The sequence below is a fragment of the Bactrocera dorsalis genome, chromosome 3 (assembly GCF_023373825.1).
Source record: "Bactrocera dorsalis isolate Fly_Bdor chromosome 3, ASM2337382v1, whole genome shotgun sequence".
Classification (NCBI taxonomy): Eukaryota; Metazoa; Arthropoda; class Insecta; order Diptera; family Tephritidae; genus Bactrocera; species Bactrocera dorsalis.
This window is the reverse complement of record NC_064305.1, coordinates 38,556,674-38,578,384: the sequence shown is the minus strand read 5'-3', so window position 1 is coordinate 38,578,384 and position 21,711 is coordinate 38,556,674. Positions and strand designations below refer to the sequence as shown.

The 21,711-nt window shown below is 35.5% G+C and overlaps 1 protein-coding gene across 2 annotated transcripts in view; it reads left to right on the top strand.

The window, feature by feature from the left end:
* LOC115066614 (uncharacterized) overlaps positions 1 to 21,711 on the top strand; it is a 317,677-nt gene that overhangs the window by 13,878 nt on the left and 282,088 nt on the right. The gene's annotated exons all lie outside the window — the stretch shown is intronic.

Sequence of the window (21,711 nt, the reverse complement as noted above, 5' to 3'; positions counted from 1 at the left end):
CTAAAACATATTTGCGTTTCTTAGCAGTATGTTTCTCTATATATTAAACTTAAACTTAAATATAAGAAAAACTGGTCTCCAACTAGTCAATTTCAGTTTAATTGGTTATAGACGACTTAATCTATAATTAAAATATAGTTGTCTAGAGAAAAATTATACAACTATTATAAGTCTACTAATATTAGGTTGTCAAAAAAGTCTTGCGCTAGTTGGCGCTGAAAGCGCGTAGTTCTAGTTTTATTCGTCGCATCGGGTCATGCTATACCTTTTTGGAAAGCTTATGTCACGCGCTTCACGTGTTTGATTGATTGTCGTTTCTTTTATATCGTTCGTGAGTTATAGCGTCGCAAACATGGAGCAAAATAAAGAGAAAATACGGCATATTTTACAGTACTACTACGAGAAAGGCAAAAATGCATCTCAAGCCGCCAATAAAATTTGTGCAGTTTATGGACCCATTACAGTTTCCATTTCCACCGCACAACGATGGTTTCAACGTTTTCGTTCTGGTGTAGAGGTGGTCGAAGATGCGCCACGCTCCGGAAGGCCTGTCGTCGAAAATTGCGATAAAATCGCTGAATTGGTCGAAAGTGACCGGCATAGTAGCAGCCGTAGCATCGGTCAAGAGCTGGGTCATCAAAAATTCATTTCAATTTAAATAAAAAAAAAAAATCAATAAAAATGCCACACGACTTTTTTGACAACCCATTATTTAGTTATGAAATACCTATATTCAATTTATTCACTTTGACATTTAATCAGTCAAACATTTTTTAGTTTAAAATTTAGTCACTAAACGATTTTCCGACTTGCCATTTATCAGCTGCCACACAAAGCACTTCATTTGTTGGTTCGTGTCGGATTGTTACGTTTGCTTAGCTTTCGAACTCTATCATTTGCATTCTTTAACCATCCTTACTTCAATCCGAACTCTGCTGTTTGCCCCATTCTTCGCTTATTTGTTTGCTCATCAGCTTGTTTGGCCGAGTGAATGAGTTACTAACGGCACATTGGTACATAAGTATATTTATAAATACATACATACACTATGTGCATGTAGAGTATTTTAAAAAGTACAAAACAGTTTTGTGTGCGTGTTTGTGTAATGTGTTGTTATACAGCTGCCTCTGGGCTTCTCTGTTTGAGTAAATTGCAAATAAATGTCCAATATATTCTATTGTTGATGAAATGAGGGAGTAGCAATTTTGCCATCGGTTCAGTTTTGTGCACTGTGGGCCATGAAAATTCTGTTATGTTGCAAATTAACTTTCCGGATTGCCGCGAAAGGTTTCTAAAAAGCAAAAATGGTGAGTTTCTGAGCAAAATGGCTAAACTATTTTATCTTTAATTCTTTTCGTACATTACATTTCTTAAGCATAAGTACAAAAGCTAAGCTGACAATCTATGAATTGGTTCGTAAATTGGTTCGTAAATATAGGCGATGTGGACCTGATAGTCATAACTGTTTTGGAATTTTCTCGCATACAGTTTTAATTAAAGTATTCAAGAAATAAAGTAAAGTTAGTATGCATTTTTAAATATTACATCACGTCAAATGTTGCTTTGATATATCCGATATATTTTATTGTAGCTCATTTGCCAGTTTACCGATTCGAAAAATCCCTCGATGTATAAATTGAAAACCTTTCAATTTGTTCAAAGTAGTATATAATTCTGAAATTTGAACAACAAAGTGCGACAAAATTAAATATCAACTGGTGATGTTCTAAGTGAAGCGCACATTTAAATAAAAGTTTGGAGGAGAAAAGCGGCCAAACTAAGAGGAAAAGAGCAATCTAAAACCAACGAACAAATTAAATGCAATATAAAAGTTTAACTCAAATTACTAGTTGCGTATGATAAAATTAAAGAGTTCGGTCGGTTGAGATGAATGTGATGCGGTCGACGAGTAAAGTCGCAAGAAAATTTGCAAAATTAAAAGGTTTACGCTTATGTTGGTGGCATTTCGATGGGACCGACTTAGATGAAAAGCAAGCAGAGCACGGTGGCGGAGCTGTGACTTACTTACTGACTTTGATGTCGGGCTGTCAAGCATAAAACGCAGTCGGAATAAGTCCAACACCGGCGAAGCTGACAAAAAATTGGAAAATAAATAAAAACATTTCGCAAGTCTACAACTTTCAGCAACTTAAAAATATCGCTGCCATGAAATATAAGACTGACAGCTCGAAATGCGAGCGAGAAAAAGCGCAGCAAGTAGTTACGACGCGTAAATCAACACTACGAGCCCGAAGCACATGCACATAGGCAAAATTGCAAATTTAAAACCAAAAAAGTGGCAAGGCAGCAAACAACTCAGTCAACAGGCGAGCGGTCCAAATCGGCTGACAAGTTGGCTTTCTCACTGCATCTCTGTCGGACATTTGCAGCCTTCTCGTCGCGTTGAGCCTTCATGTTGGCAGTTGGCGACAGGACATTTGCGGTTGTTATGCGTCCCGTAATACTTTGTAGTCCAACAACCACATGATAAATTGCAAAAAACATTGATAACTATACTTTTTATATTCATTCTTTTATGGCAATTATCAGCGTGAAGGCGCAACATTAAGGGTACAATAAAGTATGAAAAGTGGCACAAAGTAAAGAAGAAAAGGTAAGGTGAAGAAAAATTCATTTAAGAGACGGCGGTTTAAAATTAGTTTATTTGTTTCAAGAATTTTTGAAGTACGTTATATAAGTAAGCCAACGGTTGTTTAGAGCTCACACCTTTCGTGGAGATAAATATACATATATGTGTAAGTCTACTACTACGTTCACATAGTTAGAATAATTTGAGTGAAATATGCACCTTTATGCTCGTTAACTTATTTCCTTTTTGATGATAATGCCAATATCAGAGAAGACATCTCCTTAATGCCAAAACCTAGGGCAGTCGATTTACACAAACTTCTCTTGAAGCGAATTTTCCTAACAGGTACTTAGTAATCACATAGTGCCAGGTCCGAACTGTAAAGTAAATGTCTTTTATATTGTATTAATTATGAAAACACTCTAAGCCCCCAAGTCGTGAATTTACGTTTCTTTTCTGTTTCCTTTTAAAACAGGAAGATGTTTGAATAATGAATATATGTATCTATTGGAAATCCGGTCCACAAATTTCGAAGCTCAGCATGATGTGAGGACTTCCAAAATGTGTATTGTTTGATCGACATAGACAATCAATGTTAATAGTTAAGGATGTAGGTGTTCTCCAGAAAACTTTGCCTTTTGGACGTTTGCGTTCGTCCTTACTCATGGAGTTTTGTTAAGGGATGTTTCTATGAGAGAAAGCTGCAAAAGTTATGCTATATATTCCTCTTTGTCTCGAAGGTCTAAACTCAGAAATATTCCTTCTGTCAAAACTCAGAACAATTCGTCGAGTTCAATGATAATATCTGCCTGAATTTTTAGTATTCTAGTTTGCCTAGTCGGTTTGTGAAAGCCTTTATGTTAAAGGGTATAAAAAAAGATCCACGAGTATATTTAGATTGTATATGCTATAATGGTCTGATCTTAAAAATTTACTCGGATATTGTAGCGTTGGCTTTTGCAGTCTCGTCAAATAAAAACGTTTTCTTTACAAGAACTTCATTTTGATACTTTAGTTTGTATGACAGCTGTATGCTACTGTGATTTTAGAGCTCCAAAACTGATCGACTAGTTTGCGTATATACAGACAGACGGAAGGAAATGGCTAAGTCGACTCATATGATCACGCTGATCATTTATATACCATATTTATTTTATAGGGTTTCCTTCTGGGTGTTAAGAACTTCGTGGCTAACATAATAATCTCTGTTCAGGGTGTACATATTAAACCAAAGAATGCTTAACTTTTCCTTTAATTAGGATTGCTTTTACGCGGTTAAATGCCTAACTCCACGCTAAAACTGTGTTCTTATATGCAAATATTCACCGGCATCACGCACAAAAGCCTTCGCCCGAATAATGCTCACTCGGATCACAAAACATCCTGTTTCAATTGCTTGGTTAGCTGTGGAGACGCTGTATTTAAATGCGGAAATCGACCAACTGGCGAGGTAGAGCTGAAACACCCAACGGGAAAAGTTTTTCCCACAAAACTCAACAACATCTGCAACAACTACAAGCGCAAACAAAAATTGCAATTACAAGCTAGGCAGCGATAAAATACGAAAGAGTCGGCCACGTTCACGCACTTTGGCAGGAAGTGTAAAAAATAAAACAAAATAATAAAGTCAAAAGGAAAGCAAATATGTAAATGCAAAATTGTGGAAACTCAGGAAAAGCGTAAATCGCACTGTCGGCACTGGAGTGTGGAATATAGTTTGTAGTTTTTGAGCTTGCCCTTACCTGCCAGAACTTCTTCGTCGTTATCTCAGTTTTGTGCGGATTACAACACAACATCCACTGATCCATCGTAAACCCTGCGTTAGCCTCATGCCTCATTAAAGCATACAGACTAGTGATGCCGCGTGCACTCTCTTCCTTTTTCTCTTTCTCTATATCTCCTTTTGCCTCGCGTGCGGCAGAAAATTTTGAACTTTTTAATTACCGCAAAGCGAAGTTTAAATTGCGTTTTTCCTCGATTTTTAGTGTTTGGTTCTGATTGGACTTGCTGCGCACTGTCTGTTTTTTCCTGCTTTAACCGAGCACTATCACTTCCTGCCTTGCGTTGCTAAATATCCTTGACAGTCAGCCTGGTTGAGTATTTGCACTTTCCTCTTTGCGCTTATTTCTTACACTCTAACAAACTTGGTTATAAGTTAAAGCGAATTTGTTGTTGTTTTTTTATTAATTCTCTTTTCTTCATTTTTTAATTGCTTCTTGTGATAGAAGTAGAGTCGTGTTCAGTTTGCTGATAAATATTTTTCAAAAACCTTCCACCAACACTACATGCAAGTTTGCAATCCGTGGATATACTTTTCGCACCGACTGTCTCTAAGAGTCTCCTCGTAGTCTAAGCCTCCATCTCAGTAGCTGTTTACACTTGCGCACTTAGTTAGTCAATTTCTTCGCTAATGTGCTATTGATGCCTTCGTCGTTGTTGTTGTCTTTCATAATTTTACTATCCCCTTCGCTGTATGTTGGAAATTAATTATGTTGATGAAGTGGAAATTGCACTTATGTGATTTCCCACTTCGGCCATTTGTTAAGCAACTGGGCTGGTTCGGACAAAAGCTGTTATAAATTATGTAACGGGTGATTTTTTTGAGGTTAGGATTTTCATGCATTAGTATTTGACAGATCACGTGGGATTTCAGACATGGTGTCAAAGAGAAAGATGCTCAGTATGCTTTGACATTTCATCATGAATAGACTTACTAACGAGCAACGCTTGCAAATCATTGAATTTTATTACCAAAATCAGTGTTCGGTTCGAAATGTGTTTCGCGCTTTAATTTTGTTCAGCGATGAGGCTCATTTCTGGTTGAATGGCTACGTAAATAAGCAAAATTGCCGCATTTGGGGTGAAGAGCAACCAGAAGCCGTTCAAGAACTGCCCATGCATCCCGAAAAATGCACTGTTTGGTGTGGTTTGTACGCTGGTGGAATCATTGGACCGTATTTTTTCAAAGATGCTGTTGGACGCAACGTTACGGTGAATGGCGATCGCTATCGTTCGATGCTAACAAACTTTTTGTTGCCAAAAATGGAAGAACTGAACTTGGTTGACATGTGGTTTCAACAAGATGGCGCTACATGCCACACAGCTCGCGATTCTATGGCCATTTTGAGGGAAAACTTCGGACAACAATTCATCTCAAGAAATGGACCCGTAAGTTGGCCACCAAGATCATGCGATTTAACGCCTTTAGACTATTTTTTGTGGGGCTACGTCAAGTCTAAAGTCTACAGAAATAAGCCAGCAACTATTCCAGCTTTGGAAGACAACATTTCCGAAGAAATTCGGGCTATTCCGGCCGAAATGCTCGAAAAAGTTGCCCAAAATTGGACTTTCCGAATGGACCACCTAAGACGCAGCCGCGGTCAACATTTAAATGAAATTATCTTCAAAAAGTAAATGTCATGAACCAATCTAACGTTTCAAATAAAGAACCGATGAGATTTTGCAAATTTTATGCCTTTTTTTTTTAAAAAGTTATCAAGCTCTTAAAAAATCACCCTTTATATGCGCGGGTAAACTCGGCCATCGACTGCATTGAGTTGAGTTGCGTTGAGTTAGGCCCATTAGTAAAGCAAATGAAATGCCTATGGCTATTTGAGGAACTTAATTTATTTGAAAAATATGCATTAACAAATTAACCCATAAACCGCACCAAACACTGAATTTAATGGTTGCTCATAAATAATTTACCGATTTTCTTCGCATCAGAATCGATAGTTTTGTTTATTTCTACTTCTTTATTGGCGTAGACACGGATTACGTGGTTAGACCCGTTTTACAACAGCGCGCCAATTGCAGATTACAAGCGAAGCTAGGTCCTTCTTTATTTGATCTTTCAACGGAGTGGATGTCTTCCTCTTATTCTGCATCCTCTGGCGGGTACTGCGTCGAATACTTTCAAAGCTGGAGTATTCAGACTACATGACCTAACGAGCGTAGCCGCTGCCTTTTAATTCGGTGAATTATATATGTCAATATCGTCGTACATATCATACTGCTTACCTTTTCATCGAATGCGGTATTCGCCATGGCCAATGCGTAAAGGACTATAAATCTTTCGCAGAACCTTTCTCTCGAAACCCCGTAATGATATTAGAATTAGATATTTCCATGTCTCTGCACCATGTAACAGGACGGGAATAATGAGTGACCTATAGAGTTTGGTCCTTATCCGTCGATAGAAGACTTTAAGTCTCAATTGCCTATTCAGTCCGAAATAGCACCTATTGACAAGAGTTATTCTGCTTTGAATTTCCAGCCTGACATTGTTATTGCTGTTAATACCGGTTTAAAGATAGACGCAATTATCTACGACTTCGAAGTTTTGAAAAGTCAACAGTGACGTGGGAGCCAAGTCTCGAGTGCGATGACTCTTTGTTTGATGACAGGAGATATTTCGTCTAACCCTCATTCACTACCATACCCATTTGTTTCGAGAATATTAACAGCTGGGCTGCTGCAGCTTCCTAATTCAAGGGCTGAGCATTCCAGGTGCCCTTAAATCGAACTCCTTAACACGTTTGAAGGGGTCGTCATCAAAAGGAGGACCTCTCATCCGAGGCTGTTTTCACACTATTATACCTTCCAAACTATTGCGAGAAAATGCTTTAGAATGTTTAAGTATTTTTTTTAACTTTGCTATATGTGACTTTCTACGGTTATACTAAAAAAAATAATTTTTAAGAGTTAATATGATAGTTCTTGTTTTCAAAAAGTATACCAGTAATTAATCAGTCAGAAAATAAATACGTAAATTTGTAAATATTATTTTATTATTATTTCCACTATATGTTAAAATAAAACGAATTCTAATTCGATTTAGAAATTAAGAGTTTGTAAAGCAAAATTTTACAACAACAAAAAACGGTAACATGTTCAATTATATTTATAATAAAGAATTACATACATAAAACAAAAAAATGAGACATGCTATAATCGTAATAACATTTAATTACTCCCAGCGGATATTGGTTTGCCAGAATATTTTTGTTCGGCGAATTTTTTTGTTATATTAAATATTAAATTACATATTTTGCAGGCTTCCTTGCCGTTCTATGCCCTTTTGTGCTGAAATATGTGTAAGCACATTTTTTATTAACTCAATTTCCCGCTATTTTCATATAACAGATTGCTTATGAGCAATAATTATTGTTGTCATTGTGGCATCAATGTGAGTTTATGAATTATGCAATTGCAACGCGATCACATTTTAATATCTCATTATTTCACACATAAGTGTTTGTCACACATACATACGAACGGGCGAAAGCATAAACATACATAAAACAACATTTTGCGTTTAATCAAAAGACAACCATGGAAATTAATTTGCGTTTACATTGTGCAAATTGTTTTGAATTTAGGCTGTTACATGCCACATGGATGGTATTCATGCAACAAAATAAACAGACGCTTGTTGACGCTGGCGCGAACGCCAAAATTTCAGTTGCAACACACAGGGGAAATTACAATGAAGGGGACAGCGCGAAATTAAGGTTTGATATTTACGTTTAGCAAGTTTTATTGGTCTGGTTTTACTTGCTTTGATCTCTTTTTATGCCTAGGTTAGATTAGGTTATATGGCTGATCATAGAAAAGAAGAATTCCTGTTCGAACTATGAACTAACAAATCGATTAGTAGCCAATAACAATTTACACAGGTGTTTAATTTCCATTCCCGCCAGCTCGGTGAGACGGCTGAAGGTATGCGCTCCTAAGTGTTTAAGTCTTGACCTCTCAAACGTGGGACAGTCAAGAAGGAAGTGTTGAATTGTTTCATCTCATATTTTTCTACTTCTGCAGATGGCCTCTGGTAGGATTCCCAAGCTTTAAGTTTAAAAAGTATTGCCTACAAGGGGATAGCAAATATATTTGTATAGTTGTGCAAAATTCCTGGGACCCATCCTTTTGGTAAATTGTGTTAAAAATTTTTAATTTTTTAAATCCTTCATCAAATGCACTTGTAAATGAATCTAATTAGGTTTTAAGGAAATAGCTCAAAACAAATAGCGGATTTGATATTACCAAGTTACGAAAAAATTATAAACCTTGGCAGACTTTGTTAGAACGTATTATCTGTTAGTTTAATAGCAACAAAATGCTCGTAAAAAACTACCGAACAATGCAAACAAATAGACATATCTAATGTGAATATGCCTATTAAATATAGGTTGTGTATGTATTTAAATTGCCAATTCTTTGCAGAATTATTACTACAGTCCCAATAGACTAGTTAGTGTTCCCACTTTAATCAATAGCTGCAAAAGCGTAGCTTTAGCTGAAAAGTTTTATAAAGGCACAAAAATTCGTTAACTGAGTTGAGAGGGGTCCCTCAAAAAACCATCCCACTCATTATTGGTTCAGGCAAATTGGCGTCGTGGGGTTTTATTATATTGTTGGTTTGTTGTAAATAGTTTCTGGTTTAGCTGTGAATTGGCGAATATTGAGCGTTGTAGGCCATCACACAAAGTCATTAAAAATGCTAATTAGTAAATTGCCTGAAATTGATTTATGGGCATTATGCATTTAGATAGTTTGGTGGGCACTTTCGACCAAATGTTATTTTGTAAGTGCAATGATAAATAAAGGGCATCAAAAGAGTTTTAAACATTTAATTTCTATTTAACATACTGAGTATAATAAAGTGAACAGTCGAAATAGAGGATGCCTAGGAGGTTGCGGGTAAATTGGGATTTTAAGACTATAATCTTGTTCAATCACACATTACTTTTGGAGAAAACGATCCCATTTATGTCTCTATAAAGACTTGATTACTTAGCCATCATTCGTTAACTACGATTTTCGCTTCTTATACAGATATTTGATTTTTACAGAGAATTGTAGCACATGAAAACGAACTACATGACTCATCAGCCAGTAGTTACTTTTAGTAAAATATTGGTCCAGTTCCCATTAAATAATCAGGTGCAAAAACTAAGAGTTGTCAGCCTATGATTTCGGCCTCTTTTTACGAATAGCTTCGCGCAAACAACGCATGATACTCAAATGATCGTTCCACATAGTTTTGACTGATCATTTCGATATTTCACCGATGCTAGTAATATCTTTGACTGTTAACTCTTAAGCACAAATTCCTTTACTTTATTGCTGTATTGGTCATCAGTTGATGTTGATGGCCGTCCTGGACGTGATTCGTCCCCAAGGCGTTCTCGACCCTGATAAGTTAAATAAAAATTATAAGAGAAATTGTTAATGGCAATTTTCGAATTTTTGGAATATCAATATAAATTTAACGAAAAAATTCCTTTATTATTAACTACGTTAAAAGATAATAGAGTGCAATTAAAAGCAATATTTGATTGTAACGCGAAAAAGGTGTGCGAAAAAGTTAAGAATATTGGAAAAATGAATAGCAAACTGTGCGTTGTTTATTTTCTGCCATTTAAAAATCTTAAAATTTGCTTTTGTTCATATACTTGCATATAATTTCATTAGCAATATAAAAACTGCTTACCTCTGATGCTGTAAACAAAAAGAGGCGGCAGACTTCAAGCGACATCTGTCAAATAATAGCAAAAATCGGCCAATTTTGAGCAGTGTTGCCTACTCAAATTTGGTAAATTCAGCTAAATTCACTAATAATTATTTTGATGTAATATTTGGCTCAGATGACAGTCATAGCAACCCAGAAAAAAAATTAATAATAATTTTGAAAGCTACTTTGATGCCATATAATTAAATGTAAAAAAATAAGGTGTTTTACGTTTTTTTTTTTAATTTTTAAAAATTAACTACTAAATTTTTTAAATTCTATATTTATCATTGATATATTTTAATATATAATTTTACCATTTAACAATCGGTTATTGCAAGGACAACGAATGCACAAAAAGTTTAAATGTTAAAATTAAACACTCGTTGCGCTGTAATTCCGTCTGTGCTTGCTTCTTTTTAATGTAATTAAAGTAAATGTAAAATTTACAATTAATGAAATAACAATAATTCACGTAATTGGCATTATGGCGCTGATATTTGTGGTTTGTTGGCAATGCACAGCTGCACGTTGTTGTTGTTAGCGTTTAATATTAATTATTTAAACAATGTTGACGCTGATTGGCATCAAGCTATAAATAGCTAACTAATTTTCGCAAATATTTTCGCACACACACGATTATTTATTCGATTTAAATTTCGTTTCAATTATTCATTTCCTTTTTTTACAGAAAATATTTAAATTTTTTATATTGAGTGCGAGCCAAATAGCAAATATCATTTGATGAATATTCAAAAGCAACTTTAATAACTACAAATACTTCAACTAATTTTTATTCGCTAATTATGTGTGATTAGTAGTGATTTGCTTCAATAATGCATTTGGTATTTATGTACATTTTTATTTATTAATTTCTTTGTTTGCCGTTGTTTTTGTTTTGAATCACTGCAATTTAATTAAAAACATAATGCGGGCGCATATTTTCGTTTATGTCAGAAATTAAAAGTAAACAAATTATGTGTGTAGGATATGCACCCAAATAAACACGCAAACAAAGAATTACTTTAAATACATGCGGCTGCCTTGACGTCAACTAAACTTTGGCAACTATTTTATTAATTTCAATTTAGAATTTTAATCATAACATGTTAAGCGCTGACACACACACACACATATGCACTCTAGTGTCTTCGTTATTTCCAAGTGGACTGTGTTTATTTTTTACAAAAAAATTTATAAATAGGGTCCAACATATACAAGCCGTTTATTTTAAATTTATTATATTCATATATCTTTTCCCTTGTATGTATGTACATAATAATATTTGTTTATAGTTTGCAGTAAGCAAATAAATCTATAACTTTGAGAAAGTGGTATTGTATTCCAATATTTTCCGTTTTCTAAAATGTGATTTTTTCTATAAAACCATCCCTTTAAGAGTTATACGCAGTTAAAGCTAGACATCAAACAATCTGAGCAAGTGATTTATACTACAATATGTGTTGCTCATACGACATGGTGTACTTTATGAATACAGTATGTGCATTTAATGCTGCTTACAACTTTTAAAGAAGGGTTTCTTTGAATAAAATCAAAACAATGTAACAAAACAGGTAGAATATTTTTTATTAGAATATTATTTTTTCAAAATTGTAAGTTATTATTAAAATTAATTGAATGGGAATTTTGTTTGCAAAATATTAAGATATCTCATGTAAATGCTTAAAAAGACTTAGGCAGAGTTGAAATAAAAAATAAGAACAAGGTTAACTACGGTTGCTCTAAAGCTATAATATCCATTACAGGTATATATTTTATACGAAAATTTATTGGTCATATTCTAGCTATATACAATAATGATCCGATCTGAACAGCTTCTTCTTCCATACAAGCAATTCTGATCGTTCAATTTACTACTGTGCTCAAAAAATAAGGTGTCATTTGAATTTAAACTGCGCGTGTAGAAGGATTTGGAGAATTATTTTTTTTTAGGTTGGTAGTACTGTCAGTCACATTTATGTCAAATTTCATGTCAAAATATTCATTAGTGTTTGAGATACGTGTCATTTTGTGAGCTGCTAAAAGTGAGATTTTCTTTTTTTTTGCGTTGTCGAAATTTGTTGAGCAAAGAATTTGCATTAAATTTTGTTTAGGGAATCAATTTTCTGCTGCGGATACGTTGAGGATGGTGCAGAAAGCCTTTGGCTATGTCTAAAAAAAATGTTTACAAGTGGTATAGTGAGTTCCAAGCCGGCCGTGAACGTGTCGAAGACGAAGAGCGTCCAGGGCGACCATCAACCTCAACCGAAATCAAAGATTTGGTGTTGAAAAACCGTCGATTAACAATTAGAGACCTTGCTGATGAAGTTGGCATGTCGAAAGGCTCAGCCAATACCATTTTGAAGAATATTTTGGGCGTCTAGCGCGTCAAATCGCGACTGGTACCGAAAACATTGAATTTTTGGAAAAAAGGCGTCGCGTTGAAGTGTGTGAAACGATGCTTTCCGACCACCAGGGTGTCATGAAATGCATTATAACTGGCGATGAGATTTGCATCTATGCTTACGACCCCGAAACATTCGATCAATCGAGCGAATATAGTGCCAAAAGGGAGCCGAGACTAAAAAAATCGCGCCAAAGTCGCTCAAAAATCAAGGTCATGTTGACTGTTTTCTTCGATTATCGTGGTGTTGTGCATTATGAATTTCTTCCAACCGGTCAAACAGTCAACAAGGAATATTATTTGAACGTTATGCGTCGTTTGCGTAACGCTATCCGCCTAAAAAGGCCGGAATTGTGGAAAGACGATTCTTGGTTTTTACACCACGATAATGCACCATCCCATACTGCCCTCGTAATTTGTGATCATTTCGCCAAAAACTCAACCCATATCGTTCCGCAACCATCGTATTCACCTGATCTGGCGCCATGCGACTTCTGGCTGTTCACCAACCTCAAAAGACCGCTCCGGGGACACCGTTTTTATACGATAGAGGAGATTCAAGCCGCAGCGAAGACGGAACTGAAGGCCATCCCGGAAAGTGACTACAACCAGTGTTTCGAAGATTGGAAAATCCGTTGGCATAAGTGCATTGCATCGGGAGGGGATTACTTTGAAGGGGATGAAATTGATTTGGAAGAATAAATAAAGAATTTTCAAAATAAATACAATGTCACCTTATTTTTGGGCACATTTTTTGCTGTAGTACTCGATATCGGCGGTTACCGCACTGGCCTTTTAGTGAAAAAAGTCTTGTGCAAAATTTCTGGCTTATATCTTAAAAATTTAGGGATTAGAGACGGATATACAGACGGACGGGCGGGCAAGGCTAAAACGACTCAGCTCATCACGCTGATGAATCATATACTATATACTTTGTAGAGTTACCCTCTTGGGGTATAATATACATACACACATATATACATTATTTACGTTGGATCCTTTTTTAGGTCAAATATTGAAAGATAGGAATGCATTTGAAAATATAATTTTAGTTTTGGTTCATTTCTTTCAAGGTAAAACTGAATTTTACTACAGATTTTATAGTGAAAATTTATTTGTTCTGTTTTTAGTGAAAAATGCGGAAAATTAAAAAAAAAAATATGATCTCAATTGTAGAAGATAGGAAAAGGGAAACGTATTAAAAGAATATTTGAAAAATATTCCAATTCGATCGGAGAGACAAGAAAGATTCTTGAATACTTCAAGAGAAGGAAGACATGCAGAACTCATTACGGTGGATGTCCAAACTCAAAAAGCTCCTAAAAACCCTGAAATTTTACTGCGGGTTAGATCGAAAGTTTTGGTTTGGATGTTTCCATTAGTACAATGCAAAGAAAACTACGAACATCTGGTTTTAAAAACAATGTCTAAAAAAACCTATGTTTTCCATTTCGAGTAGGAAAAAAAGGACTAGAGTTTGCAAAATTTTATCTAAATATGCTAACCAAATTTTTAGATAAAGTAATTTAGTCCGATAAATTCAAAATCGAGCTAAGGAGTTAAAAAACACGTAAGCGAGTGTGGTGTGAGCCTTCTGATCGCTTAAAACCACAGTGCATGCAGTCATCAGTGAAGCAGGAGGATGTTCTCTCATGGTTTGGGTTTCTCAAAACTTGGTGTAGGTAGTGTAGTTAAAATCCATGGACGAATAATGGGTCTCGCCTGGCTACTCGCTTTTTTGAAGAAGGCTTAATCAAAAAACTGGTTTGGCACGCTCAGTCACCGGATTTAAATCCCATTCAGCATTTGTGGATAATTTTTAATTATTAAGTGTTTATTTAAATAAAACTGCACTGCAATAACGTCTGTGAAATTTATACTTTCAATTGATGCCTAGTGTATGTAAATAATTTATTTTATGCTGTTTACGCATTTAACTTTTTTCGTCGATCTTTCTACATGGAACACCTTTGAGTGCATTATTTAGCTAAATAACCATAGCCTACGTTCGAAAGAAGCGTTAGCATCGGTTGAGATATGTGAAAACCTACAAAAGTTCGTTGGAGCCACATTGTATAAACTTTTGGTGACTCATTCACTATTATCTTCCCAGAAATTATATTATAACTTTAAATTATTTACCTTCAATGAGTCTGCCAGATTCTACTGTATAGAGGCTTTTTACCGTTCATAACCTCAATTTGATTTTTTCTGAGGCTCTACCGTGTCGGTATATGCATGAGACTTATTTTTCTAAGGAAACAAGGCACAGTTATAAAAGTTTGTTTCTGTTGAAGATATCATAAGTGGTTGACTTTTAAATTCTCTAGGTCTAAAAGGACTAAAGCATTTTTTGGTCTTTTCATAGTTTGGCAATGTTTTTGTAATCGGAGGTGAGCTCGGCATAAAGTTTGGCTGAAGATTTACATAGCTCAAACAATCTTGGCCTACACATTTCACTGGATCTTTTGAAAAACCTTTTAGAGCTGACCTCATACTTAAGATTTCTATTCCGCCTTAATAGACCTTATTACCAGGATTATTTGTTATAACCCAGCACAGGCTGCCTACTTTTTCCGTAGGCCATTTTAATATCATAATCGAACAAAATGAATCATGCTTCTAAACTCTATTTAAGTTTCATACACAGTATTTTAAAAAAGGAGAAGGTTTGCACAGTTCATTGAAATAATTGAAGTTTATGAAGCGGGTAAATTCATGGACTTTATGCACCTTTATTTAGCAGGTATTTAGCTATTTCCGCGCAGATTCGGCGCATAGAAAGAATTTTCGCATAACGCGAAATAGCAATTGTCTCTTTTACTATGTCTGTAAGTTGTGAAGAACTTCTCCAGCACTTTTTTCTCGCCGAACGTACCCAGTCTGCACAGTGAGTCGAGTTGAAATAATGCAGTTAATAACGAGAGTGAGTTGTACTTTATTGTTAGCAAGTTGTAAAAAATAAAATAGCAATAATAAAATTACGCGCTTACAAAAACAATATATTTATATATTATGAATGTCTGTAACTAAAAAATAAAAGTTGCGCAACAGAAGCAAATTTTAATACACTAGGTGATACGTTGACCACGTCTTTTGCGGCGACGAAAATGTGTTTTTTCTTGTCCGCACTTTGTTAGCAAACAACCGAAGTATGCTTCAAACACCATCTATTTTGCTATAGCTATTGCAACGTCCTCTCGCTGCTACCACGTCTTCGCAGTCATCACGTAGCTCGTAACTTTTGCTTTCGTTCCGCACACACGGGAATAGTTGAGGAAACGAACTGCCTTTTTATTTACTTATTTTTTTGTTTTAGCGATTTTAAAGAGCACACCGGCAAAACCAGCTTCTTCTTACTCTGCCACACGTGCCGGTTTGTCGTTGTTGAGAGTACAAATTTTGATTGTCGTAAATAAAAGCGGAATTCGCCGTTACATAAGAGCTTCAAGTAGTTTGTTCAAGTCATGAATTTGACGTGCATTTTTCCAACAACTTCCCATTGAAATATAGTCACTTTGAAAATTATTGCCTCTGTAAAGGAATATGCCAGATATATGTGTGCATACATATACATATATGTATCTATAAAAATAGGGAGGTTATTCAAAAGTTGGAATAAATTGTGGCAGCAAACTTTGATTTAGTTAACTAGCACACAATTTTGAGGCACAACATAAATATGTCTGATGGAAAGTTATACTCGAGCATTCCTGTTAGCTGGCACTGGCATACAACACAAATATTCAATATATGCTAGTTTAACATTGTCATAAACCACCTTTATTCAACTTGATTTTCATGATTGTGCTCATGGTAAGCACACATATCGTATTGAGTAAATAAATTTCGTTATGAAAAATCTCAGCTCTCATTTCGATTGCATTAGTATGTATTAGAATAGAAATAAGAGTGAAATTTATAAAGCAATTTTTGTAATTGAAATTTCGTTTGACTTACTCGAATAGCAAAATGATTTATTTGACAGCTTTAAATTGATGTTATGTCACAAGTGGTGGTCTTCTAAAAAATAGTATTTTGTATGGTGAACAAATCCTTTTTCAACTCTATAAACTCATAAGGTTTTTGTAGTATTGACCTTGGCTCTGTAATCTTTATTCCCGACAGTCGGTTTTCTGGAACCAGATTTTTAGTTAGCCATTAACTGTCAACTTGGCTGCAATGCAAATATTTCGGGAATACATAAAGTATCACTACAACAAGAATAACATCTTTTTAAATTTTTTTCTGATTTTTCTGATTTTTTCAACTGAACATAGATGTATCTGTTAGCACTTTATTTGATCTGGAATCTGGTATCACACTTATACTGAATCCTTCTACTTAAATTTGTCTCCATCATTTCTCATCATTTCTGCTCACAAGCGTGGAAATACGCAACAGTCGGCTGGCAAGGTTATGGCGTCCGTATTTTGAGATGCGCATGGAATAATTTTTATTAACTACCCTGGAAAAGAAAGGACCATGGACCGGTACTATTTCACAGTGATTTGGATCGTTTGAACGACGAAGTCGCCTGTATTTGAAGTAAAAGAAAGTAATATTTTATCAAGACAATGCACCGTATGACAAGTCAGTGAAAACGATGACAAAAATCTACGAATTGGTCTCACATATTCTCAAGATCTAGTCCCCAATGGCTATTTTCGGTACTCAAACCTCAAAGGAATGCTCTCTAGAAAGAAATTTCCGTGGAATGAAAAGGTGATTGCTCAAAGTAAGGGTTATTTTGAAACAAGGACAAATCGTACTACATAAATGGAATCAAAAAGTTGGAGTGTATCATCCTTGAAGGGAACTATGTTGTTATTGCCTATTTTGAAAAAAAAAGGTGTTTTACTATGGTAGGCAGAGGACTTTTCAATTGTTATGTCTCGAAGATGTCAGTTTTTTGTTGTACCATAGATTACATATATGCGTCCCAACGAATACAAGTCGATGAGCAAGGAATCTGTCCTAGTTTTTCCTAGATGCTTATTGCTCCTGAATGCTGCCCGTGCTATATAGCTAAATCTAGAAATATAAACGAATTATGTTAATATTTATTAAAATCTGATAATTTGTATTGGATATACATATATTGTATTTTGAAGTTGTAGAGCAGACGAGTTAAAAAACAGCCGCCAACAATTTGCGAACAGTTGCTTTTTTAAGATATCTTTCGTTTAGAAGACTGAACTATTAAATAAATCTAAATGGAAAATTAGTTGTAGCCCGTCTTTGATCCACTAAGCTATTAATCTCTTAACCATTTAATCCCTTTACTAATTTACACTCTGTACTTTTTATAAAGACCAAATTCTCTGTCAACATGTCAAGAGATGGGTAATAAAATTATCCTCAGAAACATTAAGTTTTCCTTCAAAGCTCAATTATGCGCTCTTTTAATGTTCCATTTCCACTTCATCTCATTTGCGATATCTGATTTTGCACTTTAATTCAGCCGCAAACATATAGTATGTTCGCAACGACGTCAGTTATACACTGCTGGTCTTAACGAGCTCTCATCAAACGCTGCTTCTTTGTTCGTCTCCTTATAAATTATTCATTCGGCCGCTTTGGTGCTAATTTTGAACGCTTTTCCCTTTTGCTTGGGTGCGCCGCGAAGTAATTTTTCATCCCGACTGTGCTTGCTTTCGGTTTGCTTATTAAATTTTCGGCTTTTTAAAATTAAGGAATAAATAAATGAAAATTGAGAAGAGGTATGCATAACGTTTTGAACACATAGAAAGTGACACGACATTTCGTTATTGCCATACTAAAACCTTTCACTTCAATGAATATAATATTCTGTTCAAATTGAAATTTTTTATGCAAAAAATAAGTAAATAGATAAATTTATTTGTTTTAAATTGTTATTACAATTGATATAACAGAGCTATTCTATGCTTTTATTTGTAAAATAACGTCAGGTGTGTTAGAGCTTTGAATAATTTTACGTTTTACATATTAGTGGCATAACTCCCCTCTACTGTCAACTCTACTGTCCTCCCTACTGTCGTCGGCAATTTTAAAAATATTTTCAACTTAAAGCCTGCAGTCGTGTAGTCGTGCAGCCGTCTAAATGTGTAAACTGTGTCCATAAGAACGTGTGTATTTTAACACTTGACAGATGTCGCTTGCAGTCTGTCGCGCTCAATGTGTTCAGCACATAAATTATTGTAGTAAGTAGACGAAGAAAGGACGGTGGCTAGGGTACTTAAAATACTTAAGATGCCGGTTGAACATGTGAGGTGAAAGAGCGAATGGAGAAAGTTTACAAGTAACATAGCTCGGCTGGTATTGTGTTGTTAGATTTATGTATATCTAACAAGTTTTTGCTAATATTATAATGGTTCTCAGTGCCCATTTTATTAATGCCATTAAATGTTAAAATGTAAATTATAAATTTACGTAAAGTTATCGAGCGACTAAAAAGCAAAAAAGATATTATATTATTATTATGTTTTGGAGGTACACGAAGAAACTCTTTACATTCGTCGAAACTTTTAATGTACCTTTATCCTACCTTTCCAACTCCTTTTTCAAATTTTCTATTCCACTGCAATATTATCAGCCATTTCGAGTTTCTATTCTTTTCATGACATTTCATAGATTGAAAGTAAAGTTATTGCGTTTTAAGTCAGTATGTTTGTGTTATTGGTGCGAAAATGAACTTCGAACAAAGAGTCAACATTAAATTTTGTTTTAAAATTGGTAAAACTTTTACCGGAACATTTTAATTGATGAAAAAAGTTTAACGCGATGATTGCCTATCCCGTAGCAGAGTGCACGAGTGGTTTCAAAGTTTTCAAAGTGGTCGTGAGGATATAAATGACGATCAAGATATGGGCCATTCAAAATCCGTGATCACCGAAAATTTTATCGAAACTGTGCGTGAATTTATCAAAAATCAGCCGAAATCATTATTGAAATTCATGGAAATGGAATTGAAAATCTCCAAAACATCAACTTATTGCATTTTGACCGAACATTTGGGCTTATGAAAGGTGTGTGCACGGTTTGTTCCGCACAAATTGACTGACGACCAAAAATTGCAAAATACAACATTCGAAGGACGACTATTTGACCAAAAATCATATTTTAACCATTAACCACACCCATATTCATCTGATATGGTACCGTGCGACTTCTTCCTTTTCGGAAAAATGCATTTGCCTATGATAGAAAAGCGTTATGCCGACGTAGTGGCAATTAAAAAGGCTTGCACCGGCATACTGACGGCCATACCAGCCAACGAGCTAAAACAATCGTTCGACATGCTTTTGACCGTGCAAAAAGCTGTATTGAAGCAGAAGGATACTATTTTGAATAAAATAAATTGATTTTGCCGAAAAAAAACATTTCTTTTGTTTTGCTTTTAAGTCGTGTTTACTTTGCAAAGCACCTTGTATTATTCGATTCTTTGAAACTTTGTTGCGTCCTCCTTCTTCATGTCATTATATTTTTGCATGATTTCTTTGGGGAGTCACAAGTCAAGACTGTCACTTTTTGCTGATACTGGCGCTCCAATGCTAACACTGTTTCCATGTTATTTCTACTACAACACATACATATCATGACACATCAGTTCACTTGCATATTAAGAACAGGTATAGATGCACAGTTGAATGTTGATAGTAAAGGGTGATTTTTTAAGAGCTTGATAACTTTTTTTAAAAAAAAACGCATAAAATTTGCAAAATCTCATCGGTTCTTTATTTGAAACGTTAGATTGGTTCATGACATTTACTTTTTGAAGATAATTTCATTTAAATGTTGACCGCGGCTGCGTCTTAGGTGGTCCATTCGGAAAGTCCAATTTTGGGCAACTTTTTCGAGCATTTCGGCCGGAATAGCCCGAATTTCTTCGGAAATGTTGTCTTCCAAAGCTGGAATAGTTGCTGGCTTATTTCTGTAGACTTTAGACTTGACGTAGCCCCACAAAAAATAGTCTAAAGGCGTTAAATCGCATGATCTTGGTGGCCAACTTACGGGTCCATTTCTTGAGATGAATTGTTGTCCGAAGTTTTCCCTCAAAATGGCCATAGAATCGCGAGCTGTGTGGCATGTAGCGCCATCTTGTTGAAACCACATGTCAACCAAGTTCAGTTCTTCCATTTTTGGCAACAAAAAGTTTGTTAGCATCGAACGATAGCGATCGCCATTCACCGTAACGTTGCGTCCAACAGCATCTTTGAAAAAATACGGTCCAATGATTCCACCAGCGTACAAACCACACCAAACAGTGCATTTTTCGGGATGCATGGGCAGTTCTTGAACGGCTTCTGGTTGCTCTTCACCCCAAATGCGGCAATTTTGCTTATTTACGTAGCCATTCAACCAGAAATGAGCCTCATCGCTGAACAAAATTTGTCGATAAACACATTTCGAACCGAACACTGATTTTGGTAATAAAATTCAATGATTTGCAAGCGTTGCTCGTTAGTAAGTCTATTCATGATGAAATGTCAAAGCATACTGAGCATCTTTCTCTTTGACACCATGTCTGAAATCCCACGTGATCTGTCAAATACTAATGCATGAAAATCCTAACCTCAAAAAAATCACCCGTTACAAGCTGACAGCGCACAAATTCAATGTCACAGCAAGCGGCAAAAGAAAGTGGAATCGAACAAGTGAGCATGCGTTTGTATGCAAGTGTGTGTGTATTGGAGTGAGCAGCTTTTAACTCGGGCGATGGCTGCGTTTCTATCCCGTATGTGGAGTGTTAGTCAATTTTGAATAATGTAATATATTTTTATATGTATACATACAAGTATATTAGCAGGTGTGTTTTATAACATACATAGATAGATGTATACGCATTTGTGTCGCTCCTGATCAATATGCAGCGCTGCCTTTTACTTGACGTGGCAATGTTGAATCCAACACTTTTGATTTGTTTTCCATATTTTAGCCTTTCAATTCAGGGTTGCATTTGTGAAATGTTGAAAATTAAAATTTGGAGAATGGAGTCATGTATAGAAGTTCAAGCAAGTGAGAAAAGTTTTCTGATGGCCATTCACTTGGGAGTGGCCAGAAACGATTCTTTTACATATGGCTCAAGCAGCTCACAACTTCAGGTCTTTGACCTAGTATTCTTTGGGTAGCTTAAGAACATCTGTTTGAGGGCGAGCTAAAGTGAGAAAGCGAAATATCCACTCCACAGACTTGTGCGCTGGGTTTAGTACCCGCCGCGTAAAA